This window comes from Triturus cristatus, chromosome 3_2 (assembly GCF_964204655.1).
Source record: "Triturus cristatus chromosome 3_2, aTriCri1.1, whole genome shotgun sequence".
Taxonomy (NCBI): Eukaryota; Metazoa; Chordata; class Amphibia; order Caudata; family Salamandridae; genus Triturus; species Triturus cristatus.
The window spans coordinates 263,294,139-263,313,332 of NC_140584.1; the positions used below are offsets into that span (position 1 = coordinate 263,294,139).

General features: G+C 46.1%; 1 long non-coding RNA gene across 1 annotated transcript; it reads right to left on the bottom strand.

Annotated features, from left to right (window-relative positions):
- Window positions 1-2,298: 2,298 nt before the first annotated feature.
- On the bottom strand, window positions 2,299-12,960 carry LOC146857089 (uncharacterized). Its single transcript, XR_014979847.1, has 4 exons — window positions 12,827-12,960; window positions 12,660-12,734; window positions 10,463-10,684; window positions 2,299-5,702 (listed from the first exon to the last, which is right to left on the bottom strand). It is a non-coding gene; the product is annotated as an uncharacterized LOC146857089 (long non-coding RNA).
- Between the last annotated feature and the right edge of the window lie 6,234 nt (window positions 12,961-19,194).

Below are 19,194 nucleotides of genomic sequence, written 5' to 3' on the forward strand. Positions count from 1 at the left end.
GAAGGTGATTTGGGAAAATGACAAGCAGGTGGTAGTGCGAAGCCACAGACAGAAGCACCCAAGACAAATAGATGGAGACGGGTCGGTCCAAGCAAGATCGTGGAGCAGTTGAGGGCTAAAACTCAATTTCACACTGTTTCCGCTTCTGCCATGCTGTCATGCTGTCCATAAAGTTTTTATTGCCTAGTGACGCAGAATTTTGAATTTTCAGCTCCCATTAATACCCTACCATCACTTTCCAGATAAGCAAGCCGGTGCCCTGCCTAACCACACCAGTAGCTCATCCGCCTGCAAGAAACCCAACTGATCGAGCAAACTCTTCAGCAAAGACATTCCTTGCAATTTGGGTGGCAAAAGCAAGCATGCGCTCCTGGGGCCATACCTCCCTGCCAGACGCCGGATTCAATGCGGCCAATGGCGCCCAAGCCTCTTTTTCATTTTGCCTCAATGACGAATAGAAAGCCACTGCCAAAAACATATCCCGCTCAATCGAACGTCAGATGGTGACTCCTTTCCCACAGCTTGTGTGAGTGAAAACAGTGAAATTATACCCATGTTTCAGCAGCCAATCCCCCGGTGTTCGAGCGATGCCGGGCCAGCGCAGGGCCCTTGTTGGCCGGCCTTTTGTTCCCGGGCTTGCACTGTTGCTAGCACCGGACACCATTCAGCCCGCATTCAGCATTGTATGTCCATTCACATATGGTTCATCCGCTCCCAATGTGTGCATGTACCCAGAAAATGCAGCTTTTCATTATGTAATCTCTATGTAACAGAAAAGATTAAGATGTAAGCTCGGTGAATGCAGCAGGAATTAGCGGGACAGATGAATGAGGGGGAAAATGAATCCGGAACGATGGCGGATTTAGTCTAATGATGGTGGGAGGGCGTTAAGAACTTGGTGGTAGGTTTCAGGCCTTTTAATCCCAGACTGTGTATTTTGGCAGGAGAACTGTTCCTTCAGATGTACAGGGAGACGTGTACAGTAGGACACTCAGACCAACAAAAGGCTGCAAATAAAATGTCAACAGTAGGTAAAAATTCACCCAAACCAGTGGCTTGGTTCTTAGCGAGATAGCAAAAGTAAGTTAGATGGTGAACTAAGTGTGTTCCACCGGCCTGGTTACATCAGTATGTAAACTGCATGGATAAAAGTCAAATCCACCTTTGAGTTTCATCTACTAACAACAATTTTTCCACCATTCTGCACTTTCTGGAGCAAGAGCCAGTAGGCTCTGCAGTTGTGCCAAAAAACAGAGCAAATATATTTTACTGCCTCCCTACTAAATTATGTGATAAATGTGAAATATCTTTAAGAAACCACGTTTTTTTTTTTTTTTAAAAAGACTGATTTTGCAGTTATTGCCTCTTAAGTAAAAGTTAATGAAGCTAAATAATTTCACCTGAAATATAACCCCATCTTTTATATTTAAAAAATGACAATTGAGTTCATTGCTTGTTTTCTTTTTTGGTAAGCAGATAAAGAACTAGCGTTCAACTATTTTGCTAAAATTTTAGCCCATGTGCTAATTTATAGCTCAGAGTAGAGCATTTGTGTTCCATTTTCTTATACATGAACAGCAAAGTGCTCCAAAATGGTTTAGCTTACCAAATCGTAGGATACGTTTGTACATTAATCCAGAATTGCGATTTGAAAGGGGCATCCCTTCTAAACAGAGATTCGGAATGCTCTCTATCAATACTATATAACTGCAATTTTGGTCACAAACCATTTAAATGTTACAGACTCTTCAAAAGCAGAGGTAACCCATTTTTAAAGGGCAAATGGTCCCGCATGGACCCCTTCTCCTCCGTGAATGTAAAAAAAAGTTAGTTTGTAGTGCTACAAGGAATAACTGCTAACTAGTATTTTTTTTTTTTTAAATGCAGCTTTGTTTCTTTTAAGGAAAATGGGCTGCATTTAAAAAAATACTATATTTAAATGCAATCAAAAGCACAGTGGTCTGCTGATCCCCACAGGCCACCATCACTATGATCGTTTCCAAATGCAGTGAGTCGCTTTGCAGCTTACCTCATTAATAGTAAGGACCTAAGTTGCATTGCAGCCCACTTCTAAAGGTGATTTTGTGACCTGAAATATCAGTACAGAGGTTGTTTTGCAAAATTCTAAATTGAGTCGCAAAAAGTTGGTGCGCATTTTGTGTCTTCTTTTTACAAAACGATTATTAGTACATCTGGCGCAGTGTAATCCACTCATGTTTGGCAGGGAGCGCAGTACAGCAACTATATATATTTGAGAGAGATGGATGATTAAATAAATGAAATCACAATATCCCCAGGAAAGTGCTGCAATATCTTTATTTTGATTGTATATATATATATATATATACACAAAGTCTAGCAAGCATAAATGAAAACATACGGTTGTTTAGTGCTTGCAGGTTCACTGCACATTTACTATATTTTTACCCACTGGTGGTCAACAGTTACAACGACCTCACAAGAATGGACAATTTAGCTGGGTTGCATCACTCTCATGTGCAACATACTGCACGCAGCGACACAAAATGCTGCCAGCAGAACACTTAGATCATAACTTGCCTCCAGGAACAAAACCGACATGACCCAGGCTTTGTCTCCCTGTACATTTAAGGTTCTTATCAATGTCAGCAATTCTAAAGTGCCTTTCTGTGCTAAATACAGGGCTGGATTGTGGAAAAATCAGAAAACAAACTGGCATTTGCAGGCAATAACTTTTCCCTCAGGCAGGAGAAATCCTGCTTTTGGCTATTCTCTCAGACTTACTTCCAAGAGACAGACGTACCTTTTCCAAGGCAACGGAGAAGGCGATGAAGATCGCTCACAGCTCGCACAGACACACAGCAGCGTCGCGCCCTTGCCACAGATGCGAAAATACCGGAACCACATTGCACGCTGACGAAGATCTGCTCCGTGCTGTGTATTTGCAAAACCAGAAGAAAACAATAATTGGCGCAGTCTGCTCTACAGAGCCCTACGTGCCACGCCTCTTCTAAAGTGGCTTAGTCAGATAACTAGTACAGTAGCTGCGTGGTCGTTGCTGCCGGTTGGTTTGAAATATATACGTGTATCCTTTGCACCGACTCCAGGCTGGTGTTCTGGACAACGTATGTTATAATAATTTTTGTGTCCAAATGCCATGTTTCAAGATCAATTTAAGATGTATGTAAGACGCAAGAAGTTGTGCACTAAAATGTATATTTTGTTTTACTGATAACGAACTCATATGAAACGTTTGCAAAATCTTGAGCCTTAAACGAGCTGGGCTTTCACGTGGCTCTGATTGCCGTCTACGCTCTGTCATGCAAAAGAATTAAAAACAAGCGGCCGTGAAAGTAATTGCGGGTCAAGCGCGGCGCGCGCGCCCACGCACATGCACTGTAGCTCTAGGCTGGCCTGGTGGCACTTTTTGGAGCCCTCTCAAAAAGTCGAGACCTAAAAAAGGGATGGGAACACAGTCATGCTCACAGAACCCACACCATGGGCTCAGGCAATGTCAATAATAAACTGCCATGAGTTGACTTCACTCATGTGAAAGGTCAGCTGTGTCAGATGTTGGCTTCGCACGGCTCTGTCATGTCAGAATAAAACTCCGACATAGAACCAACAATCACAACACACAGAAACATCTGGTCACATCATCCTGTGTACAGGAGTGTCTCTCAAGTCATCTGGACACACCCAAAACACATGTTTAGCAAGTTGCACTGATGACACAGATGACTAGTTCATCGTCAATGCGCTAATCTGCATATCTAGTGGAGATGGGCCTACAGTTAGAAAATTGTACAACGTGCACAGATGTCAGCCCAACACGTGTGCAACATTGTACGCAAAAGATGTGAAGTGGTGAAAAGAAGGTCACACTCCCTGTGCCAAATGATTGGGATCATGACAACCTCAAATTACAGCCAATGATGACATGGATACACATTGTAATGGGACACATTTACCATGGACCACATGCAGTCCATCACATCACCATGTTACTTATTGTCAACAAACACTATTACAACAGCAACTTCAGGACACTTATCAGCAACATCATGTACATTAAAAGCAAATCTACAAAATAACAAAAATAAGCTTTAGTCAGATGGACAAAAAAGAAATTGCGAGATCCTGATAAATCAAAAGGCCAATGGCCAGTCCATGTCAACGGTGATTCATGGTTGACACATGACAAGTTGTCACACATTGCTTGCCTGCACTGACAGGACTAGGGAACATCTCCCCTTGGAGGGGCATCCATAGGGGCAGGCCAGGCACCGCAGGAACAAGATTAGGGGATACCAGTAAGGGGCAGGGGAGGGGTGGTGGGAACCATAGTCTGTGGCGACTGCACTGGACCGGTCGGTCTGAGTGGGCGGGGTCTCAACTGCAGTGCCCATGTCCGATGGAGTGGGTGGTATCTCAACTGTGGTGCCAATGTCCAAAGGAGTGGGCGGGGGCTCAAATGCAGTAGGCAGGACGGATTGGGGGGGGGACACGGTCTCCACTGCAGTTGCAGGACCTGACTGAGGGTGCAATGTTGTGTGAGTAGCAGTGCTTGTGGTGGGGGGAGGGCCTAATCATCTTGGGGATGGTGTAACCGTGTGTGGGGGAACCTGGGACAGGGTGTGGCGGGTGAACTTTTGGAATGGTGGCCTGGGGGCTGGAGGACGGAGACTGTGTGGTGGGAGTGTGGGATTGTGGTGGGGGTTTTGCTTTTTCTGGTCCTGGGGGATTTTCGGGTGGGGGCCTCAGTGTTTCTGCTCCTGGGGGAGGGTGTGCGTTTGGTGGGGCTCTCCTCTCTGTGTGTGGTGACCTCCTCATCCCCCTTGTGAGTCGGGTCAGAAGGATTTGTGGAGAATAGGCCAAGGTCACAGAGGAGGAGCTTCTGTGAAGGGGGTTGCAGGTGAGTCAAGGGAAGGGGTTTTGGAGGGAGAGGTATCTGAGGAATGCGGAGTGCGTGTGGATGGCTGTGTGTGCTTTTGTACCCTAGTCCCTGTGTGTGTGCCATCAGTCCCCTGAGTGTGCGTGCGTGTTAGTTTGGGCTTTGACTGATGTTTATGGTGTGCTGCTTGTGTCTGTAGAGGAGCGTGCATGTGCCTGGGTGAGGTTGTGTTGGGCAGGTAGGGTAGTGGGGAATGTGGATGGGGCAGAGGTGGGAAGGTTGAGGGACTGTTCTAGGAGTGACACTACTGTAGTCAATGAGGAGGCTATGGACTGAGTGGTCGACTTTATGGCAGACATGTGTGATGTTATGTCCTCCATGTAAGACACCATTCGGTTTAAAAGAATGGTGTGGGTATGGAGTTCAGTCAGCATCGATGTCTGCCCCACATGGATCTGCTTTAGCAAGTCCACAAACTCCACACCCAGGGCAGCAGGGGAGACAGAGTCAGGGGGTGCGGTGCCTGGACCAAAGGAGACATGTTCCCTTACACGGGATGCTCCACGGACATCTGGGAGGGTGGAGATGGCGGTAGTGGCGGGAACAGACTCGCTAGTTGTGGTCTGTAGCCTAAACACACTCGCCTCCACAAGCGAGTCGTCGCTGGAGTGTTCCTCAGCTGACATCGATGTTAATGAGCGTCGCTCGGTGTGGCTCCCCTCACCCTCAGGGCCACTGGGTCCCTCCACCTCCTACAAAGCAGACGCAGTCTGGCTTTTCACCTCCTACTGGTCCGTGGAGCTGTCTCCTCCAGTAGCCGTAGATGATGCTGTGAACAAGGAGGAGAAACAGAAGCACATCAGTCAGCTGTATTGACTAGACACATGAGTTTAATTGCAACACATCACAGAGCAAGCCCTGGCATAATTCAAAAGCCACTGCTTACTTGACAGGCACATATGTGAACCAGGCATTTGTCAGGGAACCATGCTTCTCGTACTCATGCTGGCAATGGACCCATCTGTCAGATGCATGTATGAATTCACTAATTACATGGGCAAGCTTGCATCACTTTGCCTCTTCTCTGATCTGCAATGATTGTGTCATGTGTGATTACACACATCTCATCTCATGCAAGTGACTCTGTAATTGGCACAGCAAATGCGATGGCCAAAGTCATTGTTGTCATGATGAACATACTTCCATCCTCAGACACCATGATGGGCTCATGTCTTGAAAGTCAATGCGAGAATGATATGCATGCAGGACAACAGACAATTGACAAATCTGCGTCCCCCAGATTTTCATGTGGCACACCATGTCACAGGCCTGTGTGGCCAGGCAGTCTGTACTGACTCCTGTCACAGGACTTAACATTCAGTACTGTGTCACACTCATGCTTCACTTTTAAAGCAACCTCTGTAGTGGTCAAGTATACATGTCCATCACATGCTACACACACACACTTGAAAAACATCTGATAATCTCACATTGACCTCATGAGACATTTGAGTTTGTGGTTCAACAAATATGTATACATGAACATATTGCATGCTCCCAATAACAAAGTAAAGCTGCATACACATATATATTGAATATACCATTAGGCACAGTCAAGGATTTACACGCATGTTTAGTCCTGTGTGCAAAGACAATTTCCACATATTAGATGTCTGTCCATAACAAACATTTAGGTCACATTTGTAATCCAAAAAGATATGTCAGTCCACACTGACACAGAGTCAGACACATGAATACTAATTTCACAAAGGGAAAACTGTTGGGTGACACCCAAGATTAGGAGGCCACAGTGTCTCAGATTACTGGAGTTTGCATATGTTGGACTTGGCCCTTCTGGCAAGTTCACCCCTAGAACTTTTTGCATTTATCCTAGCCTTTTTCCTATGTTGTACTAGTGGTTTTAGGCCTCTAGGCGCTTTTACACTGTGTCCCAGTGGAAAGCGCGTGCGCTCTGTGTATGTTTTAGTGAGACTGACATGCCCTCCCATAGGAATGCATGGGGGATCTGAGTGACCGTGTTAAGTCCTGATGTGAGAGGAGTGCAGGGTCGAGTTTGGTATGTGCGAACTCGTGAGATTGAATGCTGTGCGATGATGTGTGCGGCGTTACTGTGTCTAGTGTAGAAGTGCCACTTCTAGAAGCTGGCATGTCTGTGTAATAAATGTGAAGTGACTGTCTGGCTTTAAATTGGCTGGTGTGCCTGGCTCCAGGAGTCAGGATTGGTCTGCCCCGGTGGTGAGTGGAGAGATCTGCATGTTGATGGCAGGGAGGAGTACACCTGGGACCTGAATAGGGCTGGGCTTTCCCTCCACAATGCTGGCTCCATCCCCTGTGCTGCGTCTGATGTCCCTGGCCTGTCCTGTGAATAGGGAGAGGGGCTGAGCAAAACAAAGTGCTCAGGAACCAGTTGCATCTGGTCCGCCCCTTCCCTGCACCTTTGGAGACAAAGGATTCTGTGTATAAAAGAGGGGCTGTGACCCCATGAAAATGTTCTTGTTCGTGGACTTGAAACAACCAGGGGCGTGCTGCTGCTGGGGCCCAGGGGAAGGCTTGCCTCCCTGGGCACTGCCCAGCCCCTGGATGCCTGATGGACTTTTGGGACCTTTTTGAATGTATTGTCTTTGCCTTCTTCTAGCGCTTTTACTTATTTGGCCCCTTTATTTTAGAAGAGCGCTGAGGCCTTGCTGCACTGCTTCCCAAGAGAGAGAGGGAATCCCCAGCTGAGGGATTCCCCCGTGATGCCGGCCTTGCGGGTGCCCACCCGGCTTATCTTTAGCTTTTGGTGCGCAGGTGCCCACACTGTGTCTTCGTTTTACTGGCAGAATTAAAGTGGGTGCCCACACCGCTGATGTGAGCCCTTGCGGGTGCCCACCCCACTTGTTGACTGTTTCCCCACCGAGGGAGCCTACCCCTCATTTGCCACTGTTGAAATCACCGCTGCGGCCCGAGTCGCGGGTCAGGCGGAAGTCAGGCAACGAGATGCCTGACGGCGGGCGGGACTTCCGGTTTTGATGAGGAAGTCCCGCGCACGCCGCTGCCGCCCACGGAGAAGCCCCGGTCTGAGAGAGCGGACCGGGCGACGCGGAGAGAAGTCCTGGGCCCTAGGAGAGAACCCAGGTGAAGAGCCATGCCGGGAGCTGCCTCGCATCCCAGTGGGGCTCCCTTGAGTGGCTGGGTGCCTCGGGAGCCCCGTGAGAAGCGCGAGACGGGCAACGTGAGCAGGAAGCCCCAGTCCCAGAAGAGGGACCGTGTGAAGAAGAGAACAGCCGGTGAGTGGAAGTGGCGGGGGGGGGGGGGGGGGGTGGGGGGCTCCGTGTGAATCGCTGGTAGTGCCTGAGCGAGGCACAGTGCCGGACCCGTCTCGAGCGGCCCCGCCTGCCAGAGGCAACATGGGGCACAGCTGTTCTGAGCCTAGGTGGCTCCAACGAATAGGGGGCATGTATTTGGTTACGGAGCCTGTGTGGCTCCCACGTTGGGCATTACTGTCCTAGAGCCCCAAGGGGCTCCACTGAAGGGGGCATGTTTAGTTTAAGCACCCGTGCGTGGCTCCAACGTTTGACATATTGTTTCACGGGCCATCTAGAGCCCAAGACTCCTTTGACTTCACAGCTGCCCAGCAAGTAGTGGGCAGCTGCACCGTTTAGGTCTTCCTTCCTAGGGACTTGCTTTCTGTAAACTAAGGAAGGGGGGGGGGGGGGGGGGACGCATTCCTTCGCCCCTACTTTGGCCTTCCACAGCTGCGCAGCCCTTCGTGTCAGCTGCAGCGTTTAGGCCCTGTTCCTGACCCCAGTTGCCCAGCAAGTAGTGGGCAGCTGCTACGTTTAGGTTCTGGCGCAACCTGGACCCTAATGTGATTGAAGTACTACTGTGGTTTAATGCTTAGGGTGTTAGGAAATGTACCGTGTGTAGTATGTTTTGCGCACCCTGTGTTAATGCTTATGGTGTTAGGGAATGTACTGTGTAGTATGTTTTGCGCACCCTGTGTTTTAGACCTCTAGATATGATTTCTGCATAGTAGATTGTTTTACCTGTTTAGGTTTCTGTTAGGAAGATTATAGTTCCCTGTTTGATGTACGCCCCTAGAGTAATTATACTTAGGAGGTAAGGTCTAATGCGTTAAGACTTATGAGAAATTGCATAATGTGGTATGCCCCTGTGATGTATTCAGGATAGGTTTTATACCGGACCCTATTGTGATAATGCGGAGGTCATTATTGCGCCAGTAGTTAATGGTTGTGCTCTACAGTTATAATCTGTGTTACAGTTGGTATATGTTCTACATTTACACTTGGTGATGTGTGCTAATTCTGACAGTGGTCCATGTGGCCCCGTCTTGTGTAAATAGTCCCCTGTAAAATTCTGCCCAGTGCCAGTTGGCACCGTGTAAATTATGTGATTATCATCTAATGTGTTTATTATAATACAAAGGCAATTTTTTTATATATAACCTTGTGTGGAGTTTCTTTTGTGGTGGGCCTAGGGTGATGCTGTGTGCGCGCGCAAACGCTTTACACATTGCCTCCGGGATAAGCCTGACTGCTCGTGCCAAGCTACCAAGGGGGTGAGCAGGGGTTATCTTTGGCGTGTAACTCCCCAGCCCTGACTTAGAGTGGTGGTCTCTGCCTGGCTTTGGCGCAAGCCTTAGCCAACCAGAGATTCCATTTCTAACAGCATACCTGTCCTTGGATTACCCGGAGCACTAGGCAGGTGATTACGCATTTGTTACGCTCATACATTTAATTTGTCTGAGGCCTCAACATGGGTCTTACCTGCTGCATGGGTGTGAAGTAAATACCTCAGACACCTATGCCGACCCAGATTGGCAATTCGCACATTAATGTATGGGACACACAAAGTGCAGGTCATATATGTCTGTCAATGTGCTGACGCATGTCAGACAAATGGCTCACTCATGATGCTCAACTCGATGCACCGGTTGCAGATGTTGTTCTCAACATCAACCCTGGACGACAGCAAATACACACAACCCAAGTGACACATGTCAACGACGGAAAGGGGCACACCTTGTCATCAGATGGAATGGGTCATCACTACATTTAGCAAATATAAACAGAATATGCGCACTCGAGTTGATCAAGGGTGTTACGGTTTTAAGGTAGGTCATAGGTGCAGAGGGGTAGATCTGCCCGAGTCGGGATATGAATATCAAAGTTTTGCACGTTCCTATGTAGGAGAGTGTAACTGGTACTGCACTCAAAACTGAAATCAATTCAATGAAGTAAACAATGGGCATTCAGGCGAATGTTAAATGAAACCAATCTCAGAATGTATATGAGTTCAAGACATTTCTAAATTGAAAGGCTCAATAAATTCAATTGACCTTGGAACAGAACTATTGTTTACTTCATTGAATTGATGAATTAATTTCAGTTTTGAGTGCAGTACGAGTGACACTCTCCTACATAGGAACGTGCAAAACTTTGATCATCACTACATTTAGCAACATGAGGCTTGTCTCAGCAGACAGACAAACTGTGGGAGTGTTACCAGGCTGAAGGAGTGCAAATTGCATGTTAGACATGGTTCACCAACAAGGAATGAACTTACTCCCTCCTTTCTGCTGTCTGGCCTTCAACTGCCTATCCAGGTCAGGGAAAACGTTCTGCGAGGAGGCGACAGCTTGAGCTTGACTCTTGCAATCCTACGGGTCCAGCCACGAAGGTCCTGCCACCTCTTCTGGCAGTGGCGGATGCAGTGTTTGAAGACCCCCACAGATCTCACTGCCCGGACGATGGCCTGCCAAATCGCATGCTTCTGATGGGCATTAACCTGCAAGGATGACAAAAGTCAGACCCCATTGCTACACATGCAACATGTTTGTTGATCAGACCGTTGGGCATACATGTCATTGTCAGAAGGGTATATGATGTATACAGGTAGTGCAAATATGGTCATGGACAGTTGTCCTGTGTGCAAGGCTGCATTAACATGGGAACAGTGCATGGAAATGCTAACCATGAAAAAACACTTGTGCATCACTGTACCTGTATCTGCACACTTTGAGAATCACAATACCTCAGTGTGCCTGCTTGCCCTTGGTGATCAGAATGCCAGTAAGATAACATGTACAAATCAGTGCTTAATTTGTGCCGGTGCTTAGCACCGGCACTTATTTCTCAGGGCCAGGTCAATGACACCTGCCAACTCACATGGTGTGGCATCAAAGTGTGTCCAGGGATGTTTCGGCACTTCACACTGTCTCTCAGTGAAGAGCCAATATCATCACACAGTTAACCTATCCCTGAGTAATCAGTGTTCCCTGCCAGTTAGGTGATTCCCCACACAAATGGGTGATATTTTTTCTCGTCTGTGCATGCAGACTGTCCACACCGGAGGGCGGTAGTAGTTGCCCCCTCAGAAACCTCCTCAGCCCATGGGGGTCACTGGTGCACCTGAGCTGAAATTCCCCCCCCCCCCGCCGACGCCTGGCCTGACACTGCAGGATGTCTCTGAGAAGGTGTGAGGGCTCATTGGAAAGAGACATAACCACATCAACAGATACTCAGCACCGCTTTGACCTGGCCAACTTAAGTCTTTGCCTTGACCACATGCCTCCTCTTAAACAGGGTCCTTTGCAGCTTGCCATATCAGTGAATGAGAGCATGTGCTGTAATGGCCAGTTGATGATCTGCCGACCTTGGAAAGGGAACCCGAGTCTCAGCGTTGGCTCAACACATCATATGATTCTGGGCAAATCACGTAATCTCCCCAGGTGCCGTGCCTACCCAAGATGAATGTGTTCTGTCAATCCTACTTAATGGGAGATAAAACAAAAGAAATACAGCTAAAATGCACTCAATAATAATCTAATTAAACCAAGTGATCTTTTCTTCAGAATTCATAAAAGTAAAGTGTGCACCCAGTAGGGGGCTCTGTCAGCCTCCTGGTACAATTGTAGACAACAGCAGCCTGGATAAGTATCCAAGAACTCTGGGTGCACTACTATCATGTCACTTAATCCTAAGTGTACTTAATCCTAAGTGTACATTTAGTAATGTGTAGCAATATGAATATATTGGTGAAACAATCTTAGTCCATGTAATAAATATATGACTTGACCAAAAAATGTCAAAAAAATAAATCGTAAAGGTTGCCAAATAACAGAATCTGTTTTTATTCAGTCCATAGTAGAAATGCTTCAAATGCAGCGCAGTGATGCTTGACTCAGCTTAGCAAATCAGATGAACAACAAGTTTCCCTTTCCCAATGCATTGCGGGCTGAACTGTGCCCTTCATCAGGGAAATCTAAAACATCAATGATTACTGTGAATATCAACAGTAATGCTTCAGACTATATACATCGCAATTATGTTAGTTAGAAAGCTCATTAGAAAAAGCGCCAAGGTTAAAGATCAGTTAAACAGAAAAGCAGGTATTCTATAACAAAAATGAAAAGGGATCAGTGAACGTGAAAAGACAAGCAGAACGTACCAAGAGAAAGCACCCAACATGCAGTGCAATACGACTGAAACAATTAAGACTATGCAAAAATACCTCAAGTGCACGCTGTAATTTAGACAAAGTAAAACCCAACGGCACACACACTGTGCTGACAAAAGTGGGATGAACAGAGAAACATAATAAACTCCAGAGATCCAAATCTCACCAGTTTCTTTGAGAAAAAAAGAAAATGACCTCAATAAATGACTGCTAGTAGTCATGTGACATGCTATAAAATGGATAATATAAACTCTATTAAGTTTGACAAAATATGACAAACAAAAAACAAAGAAACTCATCTTACCAAAGTACGATAGTACTCTAAGTTTCACAGCCGGAATCGCTACTGCTGCTAATGTTCAACTTGAAATGAAATGCTCTAAAATAAAGAATGGAAACTCTTGTAAGTTAAAAACTCTAAGGTCGTAAATGTAACATAATTTTCCTAAACCAAAAAGGAACACGTCTTACCGAAGTGCACTCGAAGATAGTTCCGCAACCAGAATCACTGGCGCGAAAGTGACGCCGAACACAACCTCAACAGCCCAAAGTCTTCACGGCGGAAATTATAAAAAGCGGAAGGCAAGGTCATACGTGCCCCACGTCAATGCAATGGAAGTAGAAAGAGGACTGTCACAGCAAGATAGAAGAAAAAATTGACGCTGTGAGGGCTAGAACGTGAATGCTACTAATGTCACGCGAATCAAGGCAGTCAACTAATCTATTGATGTCACACAAATCAAGGCGAACAGCAAATAAACAAGTGATTTGTAAGAATAAAAATTAGAGGCAAATAAACATGAGGTTAGTGGTGGTGAAAGCAAATGTGAAGATGGGAAATTGAACTCAAAATTGCTTAAAAAGTAAAAAGAACAAAGGGGCATATTATCAAGGACGACGTTAACATTATCGCCGGTTTATCTGCAGAAAACTGCCTCTAAACCGGCGATAATGGGCTTGATAATATGCTCTATGGAATTCCCATAGAAGCCCATGTTCTGGTGTCAACATGGGCTTCTATGGGAATTCTCTAAAGCATATTATCAAGCTCATTATCGCCGGTTTAGCGGCAGTTTTCTGCCGATAAACCGGCGATAATGTTAACGCCGTCCTTGATAATATGCCCCAAAGCGGCCGGCCTATACAAAACTAGTTCAATTCCTGCCTATACTAACCTGCCTTTACAAAGCTCCGTTTAAGCCCTGCCTATACAAAACTATAAGGCAAACATGATAGGAGAGCAAACAAAACAATGTAAAAATGGAGGACCTGAAAAAGCTACAGTGAACACCTGAAGTGTACGAACAACATAAGTACTCAGACACTCAAAACAAAATTAAATTGTACAACAACAATGAGGGTAAGGAGTTCTAGGACTACTAGCAGTCGTTTCCTGAGGTCATTTTCTTTTTTTCTCAAAGACACTGGTGAGATTTTGAGGTATTTGTTTCGGGAGTTTATTATGTTTCTCTGTTCATCCCACAGTTGTCAGCACAGTGTGTGTGCCGGTGGGTTTTACTTTGTCCAGAGAACAGCGTGCACTTGAGGTATTTCTGCATAGTTAATCATTTCAGTCGTTTTGCACTGCATGTTGGGTGCTTTCTCTTTCTCTTGGTACGTTCTGCTTGCCTTTTCACGTTCACTGATCCCTTTTCATTTTTAGGTCTCGCCTGACCCAGCGCATGCGTTGGTCGGGCGAGACTTATTGAGAGGGTTCCAAAAAGTGCTACCAGGCCAGCCTAGAGATACAATGCATGTGCGCGGGCGCGCGCGCCGCGCTTGACCGCGATTACTTTCACTTTCGCGGCCGCACGGCCGCTTGGCATAGCCAATAGGTCTCGCTTTTGGGACCTTATAGGTATTTAGTTATGCAACTGTGGCATGGCTAAACACTTATAAGGTCCCAAAGGTGAGACCTATTGGCTATGCCAATGCTTGTTGTTATTGAATGCCTGCATTTCTGTCTAACTGATCTTTAGCCTTGGCGCTTTTTCTAATGAGCTTTCTAACAAACATAATTGCTATGTATATAGTCTGAAGCATTACCGTTGATATTTACTGTAATCATTGATGTTTTAGATTTCCCTGATGAAAGGCACAGTTCAGCCCGAAATGCATTGGGAAAGGGAAAACCTGTTGTTCATCTGATTTGCTAAGCTAAGTCAAACATCACCGTGCTGCATTTGAAGCATTTCTGCTATGGACTGAATAAAAGCAGATTCTGTTATTTGACAATCTTTACGTTTTATGTTTATGACATTTTTTGATACAGTCAAGTCATACATTGATTACATGGACTAAGATTGTTTCACCAATATATTCATATTGTTACACATTACTACATGTACGCTTAGGATTAAGTGACATGATAGTAGTGCACCTAGAGTTCTTGGATACTTATCCAGGCTGTTGTTGTCTACTTAATGGGAGATACCAGACCCAGACATTTCCTTAGTGGAGTCATGACATGTATTTATGCCCAGTGACAGCACAGCACCCTTCAACCCTGCTGCCTTCTCCTCAGTACAGGAAGACATACCTTGACAGCCTTTAACCTTTACCACTCCCTCCTTGCTGCTGGGAGACTCCTTCTACAATCTTCACATTGTTCACTCTCCTGGGTGGTGAGAGACTCCCCATATACAGGTTAACATTTCACTCTTGGTTCTCAGTGGTGTTAATCTTTCCAAGCACTCTCTTTTTTGACAGCTTGCAAAATATACTGACAATTTTCGTGCCTACCTCGTGCTGGGGTGGGGCCTGGACATGTCTGTGAAATGTTTCAATGCTCTCTGTGATTTCCCACGTACACCGGCCTACAAGGCCCAAATAATATCTTTCACTCCGAGTTCTCACATGAAAGTTCATAATCCCACAAAAATTCTTACTGATGCCTCACCTTCTAATATTACATCTTGCCTTTGAATAAATGAGAAGCAATTGAGATGTACTTGAGATGTACGTGTTTTTGCACTCAGGGCTGATTTTAGGGAGGTGTGATTGGGGCAGCTGAATCTGGCTCTGACATTAGTGGGGGGTACTATATTTAAACATTACTTTTGGTTTTAAAACTCATAAAATTCCCTGTTCGTCCAACAGTTTCATGCAACAGTGAAAATGTCAACTATACTAATGTCCATACTGGTGAGAAATTGAAATTTTACTTAGTGGCAGTTTTGGCTCATAAGAAAGCAGTGTGGATGGATAATGTGCCTGCTGCAAAGAACGTGTACTATGTAGATCACAGATCTGAGGGTAGTGAAGATCGTTATCTACCTATGGACAACGCTAAGTTAGCATAACCGCGTTAAATGTTAGAAAGCCATCTTGCCGCTTTTGCTGCTTTTGCACACGACACTGTAGTCACATGTTATTAAATTGAGAAATGCTTACTCGACTTTGCTTCACATGAGAACTGTCTGTTGTTAACATCCTAAACAGTGAGCAGCGACCTTGGTCTGTACACGGTGTAAAAGAAACAGTCTGGGTCGCTAGACGGTGCATGTTGTTGAGTTCAGGTTGATCGGCCCACTAGTTTAGCCATAACACGCACGCAGCTGCAAATACCTGAAAGTCGAGGGCTTTTAATATTGCAGTGTTACATGTTTTCATTACATTCGGAAGAAGAGCATTCCTAGGAGCAGAGCATAGCTGATCCTGTGATGTGAACTCTCTGAGCTGATCTTTACGGTATGGGGTTCCCCATTCAAGCCTAGAGACCTTTTATTAGTCTAATAATACTATTAGTGTGTTAGAGAAAGGAAGGTGGCCTAGAGCCACTGTCATTTTAGTATGATTACTCCTTTCATTTTCTATGGTATTGTAACTATGCTGATGGTGTTGATTTTAATCGTTTGTCTGCTAATGTTAGCCAAACTGCTGCATCTTAGGACACGAGGTTTATAAAATAAACTCTTTAAACTTTTACTGTGTCTCTGTTTACTCTGTTGTGGACTGGTACTAGAATAATTACGAAAAGGTGTTTCTTATTCCCACCATTCCTGAGAAATATACTAAGTCGCTTGTTCTGGGTTGTCTATACATTGGGACCGCCGAGTTAAACCTCGGATAACGAATGGGACACTGATGCTGGCCGGATGAGGGGTTCTGGGTTCTGTGGTGAGTTTTTGGTACACCGCAATTCACTGAGGGCCTGGGTTCCTGCGCAAAGTTCTGCGCATAAGCAGAATCCCTGCAACATGGCGCACCTAACGTTTGGTCTATTGATTTGAGACGCCTTAATAGTGCTTGTATTAGTCCACAAAACCCTCACTCTGGTTTCCGGAAGACGGGAGTGACGGTTTAACCTACCTGTGTTTCGACTAAATAGGTTCCTTCAAGCTTGATCATTAAAAAGGTTATTTAATCTGAACCCTAGTGCTACTAATATTCTGTAGATTTACTGTTTGTGTCCTAATGGCGGTCGATATTCCGGCTCATAGCCGGACAACCCTGAAACGTCATCTGGCGCAGTATGGGGTGTCGGACGATGGTATGGCTGTGATTTTTGTGGTAAGTGCCGATGCGTTGTTTCCGTTTGAGTTGTTCTACTCTTGGGTTACTTTGCCGGCAGTGAGTGAAGACGATGATACGTTCCACACCTATACTGCCATGCAGCTACCAGCCAACTATACGCCATATAGGACTCAGGAAATTCCTATTTCTGCCTGGCAGCATAGCATTTGGTTTAATGGCGCCCTTCCCCATGCGGTTATACCGGAAAGAATGGGCCCTTTGTCGATTGCAGGGGCCACATGGCCGGTGTTAGCTGGATATACGCCTCATCCCCGCTACCTACAGGTGACGGTGGCTGAGTTGCGTGTACTGCACACTGCCCTTATTACTGTACATAGGGCTTTAGTGCAGTACGTGTCACGCAACGTGCAGGTGGTTGCTACTGCTGTTGCGGGACAACCGACGGACCACCACGCGGTGGTTATTAGTCCTGCTATGGTCAATTCGGTTGTAGGCAAGCGACCCCAAAATAGGGATGATTTCCCTTATTGGCTTGCTGAGAAATTTGATCAGATAGAAGCGGTTTATCCGCGTACGACTCCTGTGGAGAAACACAGGATTCTTACCATCGCTTTGCCTAAAGACTTAGTCCCAGATATGGCCGATTGTGAAAACTGGGGTAAGGTCTTTGCAGCGACATACTCGAAGTGCTTTGGCACTCCGTCTCTGTCGGTACTGCCCTCCGTTATTAAACGTGTTCAGGAGAATCATGGTGCGGAGGCTGCTATTGAATTGGGAATGCGGCTTGTCGGTGTGTTCGATGTGGTTGCTACCATGATAATGGGCAACCTCAAAGGAGATGCTATGCAATTCCAAGTGCTTAATAAATTAGAGACAGTGAACGAAGACGACAACCCGAGAGAATTCGCAAAAATTATCGCAAACGCCTATAGACAAGTTGGTCGTAGCGCCTTAGGTGTTAAACCAACTGTGAAGAATCCTGATTTGATACAGCAGACGAAGGCAAACTCGTCTGGTAAGGACGAACGCCCTAATTTTCCAAAACAAAGTTGGCGGGCGAAAAAACAGGAGAAGCAGCAACAGAAACAGGGGTCTCGTCCTGCCTCTCCAGTACAGTCAAGTAGTGAACGCACTTATGATCTGCGTGATCGTGCTACTATTAAGTCACCTGATCGATTTCAGGTTTCTGACCAACGTTCTCCTCGTTCTTCACAGGAAACATCGGCTTCACAGTCCGGTGGCGGAGGCGGTGGCAAAAGTCGGGGTGCCCCACAAGCACGTGAGCAATCCCGACAGACTGATGGCAAAGGCAAGCAAGAAGACTATGCACGTCAACGACCCCCGTTTCAGAAGAAGAAAGTTGCTGCATTGACAGCGAGGTATGCCTCAGATGGTACGGACGCAGCTTCAGAACCTGACATGGGCGCTAACACTGCTAGACAGCGCGGCGGAAGTTACAGTAGTGCGACAAGCACTGCGTCCATATCTGGTGGCGACAGCAACTGATATATTTGTGAATATTGAAACTGCTGACACTCGGGTGTCTCCCCCTGATAAACTGTATTATATAGTCATTCAAATTGAAGGTGACATACAACTTACAATTCAAGGTTTTTTTTGGGATAATCTGACCACTACCTATGATATTCTGTTGGCGGAGGCAGATTGGCCCCCGGCTTTCGTTTTAGATGCTCCTAGAGGGGAGGAAGTAATCCTCCCGTCCTTTGCGCACACAGTCCCTAAGGTCCTAGCTAAAAAGTACGCCGGGGAATGGGTTCAGGTGCAAGCGCCTGCGTTATATCGAAATCAGGTTGGCTGGGATAAATTGTCTCCCGGCCATGAGATTCAGTTACGGACTACGCCCCATCCTCAACCCCAATACTCCATGCGTCGTGAAGCTAGACCTCACGTCCCGTCGATCCTTGAACAATTGGAATATCAGGGAGTAATCGAAACATGTGTGTCACCTATGAATAATCCCTTGTTTACTGTGACGAAGCCTGACGGGTCGTACCGCCTAGTTTTGGATTACCGGCTCCTTAACTCTCATTGCCGGACCTGTGTAGTACAGAACACCCACAGTTCGGCTCTCGTCGATAGTCTTGTGAGAAAAAGGTTTAAAACCACACTTGACATTTCCAATGGCTTTTACAGCCATAACCTGTCATCTCTTAGTAGTGAGTGGACGGCGTTCACCTCTGGTGGCAAGCAAAAACAATTCAAAAGATTACCAATGAGCTATAAGAACAGCCCAGGAGTCTTTGCCGCTCGCGTGGTCTCCCTCTTGCAGGGTATAGACCCAGATGCGTACTCGTACGTGGATGACATTTATCTCACGGATGACGAGTTAGACCCGCATCTCC